The sequence below is a fragment of the Magallana gigas genome, chromosome 4, assembly GCF_963853765.1.
Source record: "Magallana gigas chromosome 4, xbMagGiga1.1, whole genome shotgun sequence".
NCBI lineage: Eukaryota > Metazoa > Mollusca > Bivalvia > Ostreida > Ostreidae > Magallana > Magallana gigas.
Window position 1 is genome coordinate 57,882,246 of NC_088856.1, and position 14,350 is coordinate 57,896,595.

A 14,350-nucleotide genomic window follows, 5' to 3' on the forward strand; every position below is an offset into this window, starting at 1 on the left:
ACATTTCGGGCTTTTGAAACAAAACTACAAAGACTTTCAAATAAGTAAATATATGCTGCAAGAAGCATAATTTAATTGCATTTACATTTAACAGTTATGTGAGTTATAAGTCATGTTTGATTATAAGCAGGATATTGTTGATTTCGGAATTTCTACATCGGCAATCACTAAAGCAAATAAATTTTGTCTAAGTTTATTTTTGTCTGAGTATTTAATTTGGAAGTAAATGTGAAAAAAGTAATCTTTGACTTTTATTTCTTTATCAAACATTTATCAGGGAGTTTGTGAAATTTAGAACATTTTTTTTAACTTCTTAAATAGTTTCCGTCGAGTCTATTTTTTGATAATGTATTGTGTAGAGAATGGAAGTACTTAAGAATAAAAAAATGTTTAGATGGCTAAAAGTTTCTTGTGAATCAACCTAATGAACTAAGAACTTCAATTAAATACTGAGAAAGGTTTTTTCTTCTTCAAGGTCATGATTTCACAAAGTCTCCATTTATGTTGAATAAGAAAATTGAAAATGTTTTGAATTTTTTTTTATCATAGTGTATAATTTATTAATGGTTTAAGTTCGCAGACAGATCTTTGTCCGCAAACATAGCGTACTAAATAAATCACGCACAAAAAAGTATGAATGAACTATTTCACTTCTTTTTGAACTGTTTCATAATTTAAAACGGCAAGATAATCTATTACCATAACTTGCAATTACAGGACAAAGTAAACTAATATTTGGCAGTTGCAAATGCTTACTCGAACGTTGAGCTTATGGATTGATGATAAACAAGCCGTGTTAACTAGTCGTTCCCATCACTCAGAGCGCCTGCTAACGTTAACACAGAAAGCACAGTCATTGTTTCCTTGTCACTCCTTCAGTGCAGACGGTGATTTTCTTAGGAGAGGTAAGCAATTCATTAATTGAAAGTAATCAGTATACCTAATGATAAAGAATGTTTAGAATGCAAAATTAATTTCTTGTTTGTCTAAAGGAAGTTCAAATAAAAAAAATAATAATATTAAATCATTCTACAATTTTAGAATATGTACAGACTTCCATTGATAAGATTAAAATGACTCAATCAAACACAATTGGTTTTGTTCTTATAAAACAAAATATTTTGTCACATACGTTTATTTTAATTATTTTACGATGTTCCTGTGCATTACAGATTCCTCACTTGTCTTGAATTAAATAGCAGTATGGAGAATGACTGGCTATCCGAAGGTAATTTTTATAACATAGATATTGAAACATTGTTTAATATAGCAAGCATATTACAACTTTACATGCATGTTTTTGAATCATATTTGATAGATGAAAACGATCCAAAGTATGAAGCCTTAAGAGAATTTGTCCTTGAGACTCTCGGGAAGTTCAGTCGTAAAATAAGAGAAGTTGGTATTAAGCTTGAAAACCTTGAAAAAAAATTGGACTCAGGAACAGAATGTGCCAAGTTCGAAGCTGATTTGGACCAGATTCATAAGAAAATTGATAAAGAGGTGAAGCCTGAATTTGAAAACGCACTTTCCTTCCAAATTAGTCAAGTGAACTCGAGAATAGACGAGTTAGAAATGGCTCTAGTAAATCCTAAAAAGAGAAAAATGATAGACAATGAAGAATTTGAAGAAGAGGAAACAGAAGCTAAGATCGCGACATCTGTGGAAGAATTAAATGAAAACATAAGAAAAGAAGTCGCGGAAGTGTTGAAGAGCATCGAAAGGAGCTACCGCAAAGAACAGGAAAAAGTTTCGAAGTTACAGCTAGCGTACATTCATTACTGGCTGGGATTGCAGGAAACCATTTCTCCAAGTAAGTATAATATACTCCATGTATAGCAACGGGGAAACGTTTATAGTTAAATTAAGATAAAAGAATGAATGCCAGTTTCATTTATTCGTAATGCTTATGCTTTGAGATAGAATGAGAACTCAAAAAGTGTTGTTTTGTTACAATAGCAAAAATGGTAGACATCCAAAATTTGATAAAAGATGGTGTGGAGGATCGCATATGGAGCGAGGGATGGAAGCCAGACGTTCGCGGGGATTTCACCAACTATTTACAGGACAAAGTAAAGAAAATAGTCAAGAAGAAAAGAGCAATCAACGAAAGAACAAAGCTCCAGCAAGAGCTGGACAACTTGGTTGGGAATGATTTGCAATAAAAGTTTGCTTATGGTTTGTGTAAAAAGAAAAGCATCTGTTCACTAAGTATTGCTTATCATTTATGTTATCCTTTATGTAAACCTTTTGTTAGTGCAAGGAAATTTGCTAAAGTAATGAAATGTAAAAGAAGCAGGAAGCTATATATTATATTAACATTATGTTGATGTAAGGAAAGTAACTTCATAAAATATATGTTGATGTCATTTTTGATAAGAGTAAAAAATGAGTATGTTTTAACAACAAATATGAAAACTAATAAACGAATGATCTTTAAAATAATTTGTTGGTTAGTTTTTCAACAGTCCGCCCAGCGCAACATCAGTGATACATAGTGGATAAAACTTTACCCCTTTAAAAATCCAAGTTTGGGAAAGTTTAATGTATATTTAATTTCAACAGCCTCTGTACAACATTATCCCCGAATATCAAGGTCTGGGATTAGATTTTAGATGATAAACCCGGGATGGACCTAAAAATCAGGGTTAGCTCGGGGTTAGCCCTTAAACTTCCGGGTTGGGGAAGGGTTGGTGGATATTTCATGTGACCTACCTCTGTACAACATTATCCCCGAATATCAAGGTCTGGGATTAGATTTAAGATGATATACCCGGGATGACCCTAAAAATCAGGGTTAGCTCGGGGTTAGCCCTTAAACTTCCGGGTTGGGGAAGGGTTGGTGGATATTTCATGTGGCCTACCTCTGTACAACATTATCCCCGAATATCAAGGTCTGGGATTAGATTTTAGATGATAAACCCGGGATGACCCTAAAAATCAGGGTTAGCTCGGGGTTAGCCCTTAAACTTCCGGGTTGGGGAAGGGTTGGTGGATATTTCATGTGACCTACCTCTGTACAACATTATCCCCGAATATCAAGGTCTGGGATTAGATTTTAGATGATAAACCCGGGATGACCCTAAAAATCAGGGTTAGCTCGGGGTTAGCCCTTAAACTTCCGGGTTGGGGAAGAGTTGGTGGATATTTCATGTGACCTACCTCTGTACAACATTATCCCCGAATATCAAGGTCTGGGATTAGATTTTAGATGATAAACCCGGGATGACCCTAAAAATCAGGGTTAGCTCGGGGTTAGCCCTTAAACTTCCGGGTTGGGGAAGGGTTGGTGGATATTTCATGTGACCTACCTCTGTACAACATTATCCCCGAATATCAAGGTCTGGGATTAGATTTTAGATGATAAACCCGGGATGACCCTAAAAATCAGGGTTAGCTCGGGGTTAGCCCTTAAACTTCCGGGTTGGGGAAGGGTTGGTGGATATTTCATGTGACCTACCTCTGTACAACATTATCCCCGAATATCAAGGTCTGGGATTAGATTTTAGATGATAAACCCGGGATGACCCTAAAAATCAGGGTTAGCTCGGGGTTAGCCCTTAAACTTCCGGGTTGGGGAAGGGTTGGTGGATATTTCATGTGACCTACCTCTGTACAACATTATCCCCGAATATCAAGGTCTGGGATTAGATTTTAGATGATAAACCCGGGATGACCCTAAAAATCAGGGTTAGCTCGGGGTTAGCCCTTAAACTTCCGGGTTGGGGAAGGGTTGGTGGATATTTCATGTGACCTACCTCTGTACAACATTATCCCCGAATATCAAGGTCTGGGATTAGATTTTAGATGATAAACCCGGGATGACCCTAAAAATCAGGGTTAGCTCGGGGTTAGCCCTTAAACTTCCGGGTTGGGGAAGGGTTGGTGGATATTTCATGTGACCTACCTCTGTACAACATTATCCCCGAATATCAAGGTCTGGGATTAGATTTTAGATGATAAACCCGGGATGACCCTAAAAATCAGGGTTAGCTCGGGGTTAGCCCTTAAACTTCCGGGTTGGGGAAGGGTTGGTGGATATTTCATGTGACCTACCTCTGTACAACATTATCCCCGAATATCAAGGTCTGGGATTAGATTTTAGATGATAAACCCGGGATGACCCTAAAAATCAGGGTTAGCTCGGGGTTAGCCCTTAAACTTCCGGGTTGGGGAAGGGTTGGTGGATATTTCATGTGACCTACCTCTGTACAACATTATCCCCGAATATCAAGGTCTGGGATTAGATTTTAGATGATAAACCCGGGATGACCCTAAAAATCAGGGTTAGCTCGGGGTTAGCCCTTAAACTTCCGGGTTGGGGAAGGGTTGGTGGATATTTCATGTGACCTACCTCTGTACAACATTATCCCCGAATATCAAGGTCTGGGATTAGATTTTAGATGATAAACCCGGGATGACCCTAAAAATCAGGGTTAGCTCGGGGTTAGCCCTTAAACTTCCGGGTTGGGGAAGGGTTGGTGGATATTTCATGTGACCTACCTCTGTACAACATTATCCCCGAATATCAAGGTCTGGGATTAGATTTTAGATGATAAACCCGGGATGACCCTAAAAATCAGGGTTAGCTCGGGGTTAGGGTTAGGGTTAGGGTTAGGGTTAGGGTTAGGGTTAGGGTTAGGGTATAGGCACTTTGACGAGATGCGTCAGGGTTAGGGTTAGGGTTAGGGTTAGGGTTAGGGTTAGGGTTAGGGTATAGGCACTTTGACGAGATGCGTGTGCGGGAATGCGGGACTCCGCCTATTAATCCACGTGACTGTCAATCATTTCTTTCTATAAATATCTGATGATTTGGTGTTTTATCATTCTTTTGATTGTGACTTTGTTGGATTATATGGGTTTTTCACTTGTTAAAGGTAACTGCATTTTTTAATATCATTATTTAATTGCTCATTATCCTGCGTCTAATGTTAAGTAGCAATAGATATGAAATTTTATGAACATAGTAGTTATTCCTGGTAGTAATTGATAGACTATTGAATTGATTTATAGTTTACAATTAAATTTCAATTGTAGCAAGATATTCATCAAATGTAGTGAATGATTGATATTAATGAAACTTTTTGATATACTTAATTAAGATAATTACGTTAAAAACTTTGGCTCATTAGACTTAAGGTCTAACATTGTTTTACTCTGTGTTGAACCCGTGTATACACTGGGATCAACTAGGGTATACCCTGAGTTTACCCTGGGTATACCCCGGGTATACCCTGGGTTTACCCCGGGTATACCCTGGGTTTACCCCGGGTATACCCTGGGTTTACCCCGGGTATACCCTTGGTGTACCCAGGGTATACCCTGGGTTAAACCCAGGTATATCCTGGGTTTAACCCGGATATACCCTGAGTTTATCCCGGGTTTAACCCGGGTATACCCTGGGTTTACCCCGGGTATACCCTGGGTTAAACCCGGGTATACCCTGGGTTAAACCCGGGTATACCCTGGGTTAAACCCGGGTATACCCTGGGTTAAACCCGGGTATACCCTGGGTTAAACCTGGGTATACTCTAGGTTAAACCCGCGTTTAATCTGTGTTAAACCCGGGCATACTCTTGGTTAAACCCAGCGTATACCCTGGGTTTTACCCGGGTGTACCCTGGATTAAACCATGGTAAAGGCCGAGTTATATTTAGGTTTACCCCGGAATATACCCTAGACTATACTCGGGTTTAACCCAAGGTTGATCTTTGAGAATAGAGTTTAATATATATTTTTGTTAAAAAATTAATTAATTGAGATATAATGCCGGGTAATTATTTCTTATCATCATCTAAGTTGAAAATTAGATATTATAAAAAAAAAAGCTTTTCTCATTACGAGTGTCTAAACACGTCATATTTTTTAAAAATTTTAGATGGATATGGAAGATACGGAACAAACTTTTTCTGAAACGGTGTTGGAGAATTTCAACCTAGCCAAGGCGTACAATTCTGTATCTGAAACACCACAACTCTTTTTAAGAAGGGATGATCGGATTTTTGGAAGATGTCTGACAGTCGATGAAGTAGAAAGAGAAGTATGGTTGAGATATTCCTTTGACATTGATGGATGCGTTGTGGAGTTTAAATCTTTGGCCGCAATAAGAATGCCCGTGAGACATATCACACTGTTTCCAAATGATAATGCAAGTCTACGGAACGTTAGAGGCTTTTTGAAAAAGCACGTCAGATTAACAGAATACAGTAAAAGCGAACTTATGACCTTCTCAAACAGCTTAGGGTTCCAGCTATTTTATGAAAGAGGGTGGGAATGTTGGATAGCTTTAATTCCTATGCACCAGATGCATTCAGTTGCATTATCCATTCAGCAAGTGAGACAACAAGCCCTCGCCACATTTCTTCAGCTGAGAGAGAATTTTAAAAATACACTAATGGCTCTTGCTTTGCGTGGAGAGGCTAGAAGAACTCTCGAAAAGAATGACATAAATGACGTTCGAAAAATGTTCATTTTACCTGACGATTGTTATGCAATACTCGATGCTTTGCAAGCATCTTTAAACCAACTGACCCAAACTGGACTTTTGAGACCAATCATATTTTGCTTCCGCTTTGGTGAAAAAATGACCTGTGGATTATCATTGTCAGATTTTAATACCCAATTTACATTGCGTACAACTATCCATGTTGCTGCAAACATACTGTCAGACTCTGAAGAAGTTGATCTTCTTTGGTCTACTGCGGGATTGCAACAAATCATCGGCCACAGAGGAACACTTTGTACATGCTTATCATTCAAAGACTGTGCCAACTATCAGAGCAATCTAGATGGAAGACCAATGGATATCAAAACTTGTTTGCGGACGATTTGTCGTTTTCCACACGAGGTGCAGTTTGTTCAACTTTACGCTGACATTCCCAGCGTCAACCCAATTGTAGATATCATCCAGTGTCGGGTTGCATTGTTGGAGGTATGTGTTTCCCACGATCGACAGCAGAGGCATTCCTACGCGACGCTGATCATTATATATCTACATTGCAAAGCAACTGGACATTACTAAGGAGAAGTACATGTAGGATTGAATTTGTTGTTTCGCAGGATTCAGTTGCTGACCATATAAATGCTATGGATTTTATTAATTTAACCAATCTAGAAGTACTTTTAGAAACTGTACCTCTGTTGGTGCCTTTTCCTTTGCATATTCTAACATGCATTCGACATTTGGGTTTATGGATTTGCAAGGAACTTAAAGAATTATTGAACGAGTATAAAAAAACAGGAAATGTGCGTGCCACCTGGCAATCCTATCAGTTGGAACTAACCTCCGAAAAACTTTTGTGGGGAAAGCCACTTTGTGGAAGGAGTACATCTTACTCTATCAATCTAGGACCAGGAGCTCTTGGTCCCAGTAGAAGTTCAACTGACCACTATGGATTTCTATCTTTAGAAGTGTACTCAACCTGTATGCAAAACGAATATAGCATTCCCCCACAAGAAATATGGACAACATCTGAGGTAATATCTAAGATGATAAAACGGTCAGTGGGATTGCACGATCACTTGGATGGCAGCTATGGAGTCATTGGTCGACATTTGGTTGTTGCCTTACTACATGACCTGCACGAAACTGGCAAGGCTGCCAGTTACGTTCTTTTTGAAGATTTCCTACGAGAGATAAAATCTTGCAAGACAACATTTAAGACAGTCGGTGCTGTAACAATTAGATCGCTGGTCAAACTGTTAACAACAAACAGAAGAACAAATTCCCAAATGGTTTTCCCCAGCTTGTACCTGCTCTTGGATAAAAGTAATATATCAGTGGCAGAAGTCATAAAAGCTGGTATTCTTGAACTTGACCTTAAACATTTTCCAGCTGTTACAACATATGACAGGCATGGGAATATGACACTGACTTGGTCATTTAATGATAAATTCTGGACGGTTGTATATGACAAACGTTCTACAGATATCACAGAAAACACACTTGTCACAATATCAGATTTAGTAAGAGGTGAATTGGAAAAACGGGGGCTAATATACCCAAGTAAGATTAAGAAAACCCCAAAGATTCTTCCTTGGTTAACAATGTGCCTTCGAAGGCTCCAGAAAGAAAATATGGATATGGAACAATTAGTTATAACAATGACGTATATCAGCTGTATTGCACTTTTGATGCAGGGCCAATATGTCGAATATGACAGGTTAGCTTTACTGACGATCGACCTACCGGTAGATAAAAACAAACTGATCGCCTTGGAGATTTTGTCAAAGTTGCAATTGGCCAGCTTTAGATTTCGCAATTTGCAGTTAAATCGCTTGCACTTCACCATCCCACATAAACTTGAAATGTTGACAGGAGCAGAAAAGAAAAGTACGAAGAAGGGAGAAACAAAGCAATCAGAAGAGGTTACTACCAATGACAATAAAGTCGAAGAACTCCCCCCAAAATACGTCGATCATGACAATGCTGACGATGACCCTATTCTATTTGATAAAGACATCGGACATCGAAGAACTTCCACTTGCTTCCCGATTTCTACATCCTTGAAAGCTTCCTGGTCAGCCCAAGAGTTGGAATTCCTGCATGCTCAAAGGTTGGCAGAAGTTACCATTCGTGAAAAATACGAACGCTTTAAATTACAGTGTTTAAGATCAAATATTCCTTTCCGTACATTTCGGGCTTTTGAAACAAAACTACAAAGACTTTCAAATAAGTAAATATATGCTGCAAGAAGCATAATTTAATTGCATTTACATTTAACAGTTATGTGAGTTATAAGTCATGTTTGATTATAAGCAGGATATTGTTGATTTCGGAATTTCTACATCGGCAATCACTAAAGCAAATAAATTTTGTCTAAGTTTATTTTTGTCTGAGTATTTAATTTGGAAGTAAATGTGAAAAAAGTAATCTTTGACTTTTATTTCTTTATCAAACATTTATCAGGGAGTTTGTGAAATTTAGAACATTTTTTTTAACTTCTTAAATAGTTTCCGTCGAGTCTATTTTTTGATAATGTATTGTGTAGAGAATGGAAGTACTTAAGAATAAAAAAATGTTTAGATGGCTAAAAGTTTCTTGTGAATCAACCTAATGAACTAAGAACTTCAATTAAATACTGAGAAAGGTTTTTTCTTCTTCAAGGTCATGATTTCACAAAGTCTCCATTTATGTTGAATAAGAAAATTGAAAATGTTTTGAATTTTTTTTTATCATAGTGTATAATTTATTAATGGTTTAAGTTCGCAGACAGATCTTTGTCCGCAAACATAGCGTACTAAATAAATCACGCACAAAAAAGTATGAATGAACTATTTCACTTCTTTTTGAACTGTTTCATAATTTAAAACGGCAAGATAATCTATTACCATAACTTGCAATTACAGGACAAAGTAAACTAATATTTGGCAGTTGCAAATGCTTACTCGAACGTTGAGCTTATGGATTGATGATAAACAAGCCGTGTTAACTAGTCGTTCCCATCACTCAGAGCGCCTGCTAACGTTAACACAGAAAGCACAGTCATTGTTTCCTTGTCACTCCTTCAGTGCAGACGGTGATTTTCTTAGGAGAGGTAAGCAATTCATTAATTGAAAGTAATCAGTATACCTAATGATAAAGAATGTTTAGAATGCAAAATTAATTTCTTGTTTGTCTAAAGGAAGTTCAAATAAAAAAAATAATAATATTAAATCATTCTACAATTTTAGAATATGTACAGACTTCCATTGATAAGATTAAAATGACTCAATCAAACACAATTGGTTTTGTTCTTATAAAACAAAATATTTTGTCACATACGTTTATTTTAATTATTTTACGATGTTCCTGTGCATTACAGATTCCTCACTTGTCTTGAATTAAATAGCAGTATGGAGAATGACTGGCTATCCGAAGGTAATTTTTATAACATAGATATTGAAACATTGTTTAATATAGCAAGCATATTACAACTTTACATGCATGTTTTTGAATCATATTTGATAGATGAAAACGATCCAAAGTATGAAGCCTTAAGAGAATTTGTCCTTGAGACTCTCGGGAAGTTCAGTCGTAAAATAAGAGAAGTTGGTATTAAGCTTGAAAACCTTGAAAAAAAATTGGACTCAGGAACAGAATGTGCCAAGTTCGAAGCTGATTTGGACCAGATTCATAAGAAAATTGATAAAGAGGTGAAGCCTGAATTTGAAAACGCACTTTCCTTCCAAATTAGTCAAGTGAACTCGAGAATAGACGAGTTAGAAATGGCTCTAGTAAATCCTAAAAAGAGAAAAATGATAGACAATGAAGAATTTGAAGAAGAGGAAACAGAAGCTAAGATCGCGACATCTGTGGAAGAATTAAATGAAAACATAAGAAAAGAAGTCGCGGAAGTGTTGAAGAGCATCGAAAGGAGCTACCGCAAAGAACAGGAAAAAGTTTCGAAGTTACAGCTAGCGTACATTCATTACTGGCTGGGATTGCAGGAAACCATTTCTCCAAGTAAGTATAATATACTCCATGTATAGCAACGGGGAAACGTTTATAGTTAAATTAAGATAAAAGAATGAATGCCAGTTTCATTTATTCGTAATGCTTATGCTTTGAGATAGAATGAGAACTCAAAAAGTGTTGTTTTGTTACAATAGCAAAAATGGTAGACATCCAAAATTTGATAAAAGATGGTGTGGAGGATCGCATATGGAGCGAGGGATGGAAGCCAGACGTTCGCGGGGATTTCACCAACTATTTACAGGACAAAGTAAAGAAAATAGTCAAGAAGAAAAGAGCAATCAACGAAAGAACAAAGCTCCAGCAAGAGCTGGACAACTTGGTTGGGAATGATTTGCAATAAAAGTTTGCTTATGGTTTGTGTAAAAAGAAAAGCATCTGTTCACTAAGTATTGCTTATCATTTATGTTATCCTTTATGTAAACCTTTTGTTAGTGCAAGGAAATTTGCTAAAGTAATGAAATGTAAAAGAAGCAGGAAGCTATATATTATATTAACATTATGTTGATGTAAGGAAAGTAACTTCATAAAATATATGTTGATGTCATTTTTGATAAGAGTAAAAAATGAGTATGTTTTAACAACAAATATGAAAACTAATAAACGAATGATCTTTAAAATAATTTGTTGGTTAGTTTTTCAACAGTCCGCCCAGCGCAACATCAGTGATACATAGTGGATAAAACTTTACCCCTTTAAAAATCAAAGTTTGGGAAAGTTTAATGTATATTTAATTTCAACAGCCTCTGTACAACATTATCCCCGAATATCAAGGTCTGGGATTAGATTTTAGATGATAAACCCGGGATGGACCTAAAAATCAGGGTTAGCTCGGGGTTAGCCCTTAAACTTCCGGGTTGGGGAAGGGTTGGTGGATATTTCATGTGACCTACCTCTGTACAACATTATCCCCGAATATCAAGGTCTGGGATTAGATTTAAGATGATATACCCGGGATGACCCTAAAAATCAGGGTTAGCTCGGGGTTAGCCCTTAAACTTCCGGGTTGGGGAAGGGTTGGTGGATATTTCATGTGGCCTACCTCTGTACAACATTATCCCCGAATATCAAGGTCTGGGATTAGATTTTAGATGATAAACCCGGGATGACCCTAAAAATCAGGGTTAGCTCGGGGTTAGCCCTTAAACTTCCGGGTTGGGGAAGGGTTGGTGGATATTTCATGTGACCTACCTCTGTACAACATTATCCCCGAATATCAAGGTCTGGGATTAGATTTTAGATGATAAACCCGGGATGACCCTAAAAATCAGGGTTAGCTCGGGGTTAGCCCTTAAACTTCCGGGTTGGGGAAGAGTTGGTGGATATTTCATGTGACCTACCTCTGTACAACATTATCCCCGAATATCAAGGTCTGGGATTAGATTTTAGATGATAAACCCGGGATGACCCTAAAAATCAGGGTTAGCTCGGGGTTAGCCCTTAAACTTCCGGGTTGGGGAAGGGTTGGTGGATATTTCATGTGACCTACCTCTGTACAACATTATCCCCGAATATCAAGGTCTGGGATTAGATTTTAGATGATAAACCCGGGATGACCCTAAAAATCAGGGTTAGCTCGGGGTTAGCCCTTAAACTTCCGGGTTGGGGAAGGGTTGGTGGATATTTCATGTGACCTACCTCTGTACAACATTATCCCCGAATATCAAGGTCTGGGATTAGATTTTAGATGATAAACCCGGGATGACCCTAAAAATCAGGGTTAGCTCGGGGTTAGCCCTTAAACTTCCGGGTTGGGGAAGGGTTGGTGGATATTTCATGTGACCTACCTCTGTACAACATTATCCCCGAATATCAAGGTCTGGGATTAGATTTTAGATGATAAACCCGGGATGACCCTAAAAATCAGGGTTAGCTCGGGGTTAGCCCTTAAACTTCCGGGTTGGGGAAGGGTTGGTGGATATTTCATGTGACCTACCTCTGTACAACATTATCCCCGAATATCAAGGTCTGGGATTAGATTTTAGATGATAAACCCGGGATGACCCTAAAAATCAGGGTTAGCTCGGGGTTAGCCCTTAAACTTCCGGGTTGGGGAAGGGTTGGTGGATATTTCATGTGACCTACCTCTGTACAACATTATCCCCGAATATCAAGGTCTGGGATTAGATTTTAGATGATAAACCCGGGATGACCCTAAAAATCAGGGTTAGCTCGGGGTTAGCCCTTAAACTTCCGGGTTGGGGAAGGGTTGGTGGATATTTCATGTGACCTACCTCTGTACAACATTATCCCCGAATATCAAGGTCTGGGATTAGATTTTAGATGATAAACCCGGGATGACCCTAAAAATCAGGGTTAGCTCGGGGTTAGCCCTTAAACTTCCGGGTTGGGGAAGGGTTGGTGGATATTTCATGTGACCTACCTCTGTACAACATTATCCCCGAATATCAAGGTCTGGGATTAGATTTTAGATGATAAACCCGGGATGACCCTAAAAATCAGGGTTAGCTCGGGGTTAGCCCTTAAACTTCCGGGTTGGGGAAGGGTTGGTGGATATTTCATGTGACCTACCTCTGTACAACATTATCCCCGAATATCAAGGTCTGGGATTAGATTTTAGATGATAAACCCGGGATGACCCTAAAAATCAGGGTTAGCTCGGGGTTAGGGTTAGGGTTAGGGTTAGGGTTAGGGTTAGGGTTAGGGTTAGGGTATAGGCACTTTGACGAGATGCGTCAGGGTTAGGGTTAGGGTTAGGGTTAGGGTTAGGGTTAGGGTTAGGGTTAGGGTTAGGGTTAGGGTAAAGGCATATTTACGAAATCATTTGCTGTATCAACTCGTCAATGTCACCGAATTGTCACGTGGTCTGTGAAGGGCGGAGTTGAAGCTGGATTGATACATATATATAGTGATTGTTGTTTAGGTTAAATTTCTTTACCAGCCATTTTACCTCACATTTAAACCTGAAACCATAAACTTGTTGTTGAACCCTGTATGGGGGTTAAGTTTTGAACTTATACTTCAGTAGAAGCTCTTTTAAGACGAAACAAAATTCATTTAATGTTCCGGTTTGCATTAAAATTTACAAATATCAATTATTGTAAATGACGAAATGAACTCTTCTTAAAACTCCCATAATAGATGTTAAGCTGTAATGTTTGATGTAAAAGGTTAAGGTTAAAAGATGAACCTTAAATGTCTTATTGAGTTTTCTAGGTATTAGTAAAATTGTGTAAAGTCAACACAACAGACATAACCGCAAGTTTCCAATTTTACTTCTGATTCCCAGGAACCTAACATTAGGGGCCTACATATTGCAAATCAATTTCAACAAGAGTACCCCCTCTAACTAATGATAATCATTAAAAATCATTTCATGAATATTAACAACACATATAAGCCTTCAAGTATAGCAACTCTCAATTTTTACAAACATTTTGACGGGTACTTTTTTCCCCCAAACTGTCCCTTGCTGCCAAAAGGTTCTTCGATTTCAACTGATTGTCTATGATTAAGATTACTGTAATATAAGCAATATATTCCAAAAGATTTAGAAGGTTTCCTTGCTGATTAACCATACTGATAATTTAACGAGAAACAGAAAGTCATGGGCTCCTTCATTGGGGTGACACTTTTAAACAAAAGCATTTATCATTTAACTAATGCTGTCTATTTCTTTGTATTGATGTAATAAAAGATGAATTGGGATGTGAGGGTAAATTCCAAAAGATTTAGAATGTTTTCTTTGTGATTAACAATACTGATAATTAAATGAGAAACAGAAAATCATGGGTTCTGTCATTGGGGTGGAATTTTTAAACAAAAGCATTTATCATTTAACTAATGCTGTTTATTTCTTTGTATTGATGTAATAAAAGATAGATTAGGCTGCAAATATTAACACAAAAAGACTTAGTAGGTTTCCTATGTGATTAA